At 36.7% G+C, this 2,500-nt stretch overlaps 1 pseudogene; it reads right to left on the reverse strand.

The window, feature by feature from the left end:
* The window catches only part of LOC146788720 (28S ribosomal RNA), an 8,154-nt pseudogene that overhangs the window by 1,713 nt on the left and 3,941 nt on the right, over positions 1 to 2,500 (reverse strand).

Below are 2,500 nucleotides of genomic sequence, written 5' to 3' on the forward strand. Positions count from 1 at the left end.
CCATGAATACTTGGCACATTTGGAGAGTGTCCATTCAAGTAGTCAGGCAAACATTCTTCTTGAATGGGAACGACATTTGCAGACCAAGATCAGCCAGAGCAACATCATTACATTGAGGCCAAATTCCCCGACATCCGACAATAAAGCCATGAAATTTTACAGTTGGTAAGATCTTTGATTTGCTGCGATTGATCCTGATAGTATTTAACTTTACTCTCATATGCTAATTCAAGGGAATTTTGTGAGTTTTCATAACGAATTGAAACATCAACCACTACAGCAGTACCATTTTTGGTGAACACTACGTCTGGTTTTCTTAGTTCACCCTGACTATTTTTAACATGAGGTTCCCTGAATGTCATCCACCCACACCTTTTTGCTCTATCAATTAGCAATTCCAACACTTTGTTATGCATTTTTATCCTTATGTCCTTGGTTTTAGGACGTGCACCTGAAATATGTGAAATTGTTTCGCACACATCTTTGCAGTATCTACAAGTAGCAAATGTACGATGTATTCCCCTAGTGATGGTTTCTCTAGTATACCGAACAACATCAGCGCAGCTATGTATTGATTTTCTTTTATTTTATTATGTTTGCTGATCCTAAAATTTGAGGTTGGATTACTTGCTAAGTATTTTATACCATCACCTTGGACAGGGAGATTTGCCCATTTCTCAAATTCCTCTTTCCTCCAATCATATGTTGCTACCAAATTCAATTCATGACTCAGAAATCTACTATCTAAAATGTTTAGTTTATGTGTTTTGATGATGCTATCAATTTTTTCATTGATTACTTCTCCTGCATACATGAATGAATGAGCTATGTACAGATCTGGAGCTTCCCTGAGATACAATAAGTTATTGACTTTGTTCAGACCATTTGTCAAACATAATTTTGGTATACTGACGCCCCCAAAGGATCTTTTCGAATACAGGAGACCATCACATGTGTATGCAGGTAGGTGTAGAAAATGTTTGACATACTTTTTAATTGTTTGATCCAGAATGTTTAAAGTTTTAGCTTCTGTTCCTGTCATTTCCAGTTTAAATGACAGTTTAGGGATCAAATATTGACACAATATTTCTATTTTCTGTGTGGGCTTAAGTGATAGATTGTCGAGTTTTTGAGCCCAGTCAACAAGAACCTCATTAATTTTGTTGTTGCTTGAATGGCCGGTGTGTGGATCAAAGTTCAGTCCGAGGTATCTCTCACTTTCTCCTGGATGAATGTTTTCAATGTTTTGTTTTTCAAATTGCCATGGTTTACAGTTGTTGACCAGGATCTTATCTTTATGGTGACTTATATAAAATCCATGTGTTTTTTTCACATTAAGTTTTAATCCTGTTGTTTTACTGAATTTTTCAATGATTTTCAGATTTTTACTCATTCCTTCCCAGGTGTTGCTGAGTACTGCGATGTCATCGGCAAAGGCCAGAGCGGTGATTTGCTTGATGAGATTATTGGAACCAAATGTGAAGCCCTTGCCTTCTTTCTGAAGATCACAGATCAGAGGATCCATGACAATATTAAACAGCAGTGGGGATAAAGAGTCACCTTGCTTAACTCCTGACTTCATTGTTATTTCTGGAGTTGCTTCATTGTTTTTTCCCCCGAAAAATGTTGTTGAGTCCGTGTATAAATCTTTTATTATGTCTCTGATGAATGATGGAACTCTGTGTCTTTCAAGACTCTGTAGAATATGACCATGGCTGACACAGTCAAAAGCTTTTGAGATATCTACGAACACCACTGCCAACGAGCTTCTGTTCTTTCGTGCCCCTTTTATAATGTTTTGCAGAAGAGTCAGATTTTTGAGACAACCTCTCATGAAGCCTTTTTTTCTCGTATTTATTTCAACAAAAAATGTGAGTCTGTTAGTTAATATTTTCGTGAACAACTTTATGAATGCCGTACCGATGGTATTTGGATGCCAATTACTGATTTTTTTGAGTTCACTAATCAGTACCTTCTTAGGTATTAGTATTGACCGGTTCTTTTTAATACTGTCTGGTACTCTTCTTATCGATAACCAAGATGATAAGATTCTGGGTAGCAGTCTTGGTTGCCTGCTATGCACTTTATATAAGTCATTCAGACCAATCTTTTCAGGCCCCACTGCTTTCTTTAAATCTGATTCATCGAAGGCTTTAGTTATTTCGAGCAGTGTAATTTCTTTACACAGACTTTCAATTTCCCATTCATCTGGTATCCGATCAAGTGGGATGAATTTGGGATTTTTCTTATTTTCTTTTTCAGTTATGTCTTTATACTATTGGAAGATTTCATCAGCACTGATTTGGCAGGTGACATCTTCTGCCCCATCAGTGATTAACCTGGCAATTTTCTTTACACAGACTTTCAATTTCCCATTCATCTGGTATCTGATCAATTGGGATGAATTAGGGATTTTTCTTATTTTCTTTTTCAATTATGTCTTTATAGTATTGGAAGATTTCATCAGCACTGATTTGGCAGGTGGCATCTTGTGCCCCAT

This window comes from Triturus cristatus, chromosome 10 (genome assembly GCF_964204655.1).
Source record: "Triturus cristatus chromosome 10, aTriCri1.1, whole genome shotgun sequence".
Taxonomy (NCBI): Eukaryota; Metazoa; Chordata; class Amphibia; order Caudata; family Salamandridae; genus Triturus; species Triturus cristatus.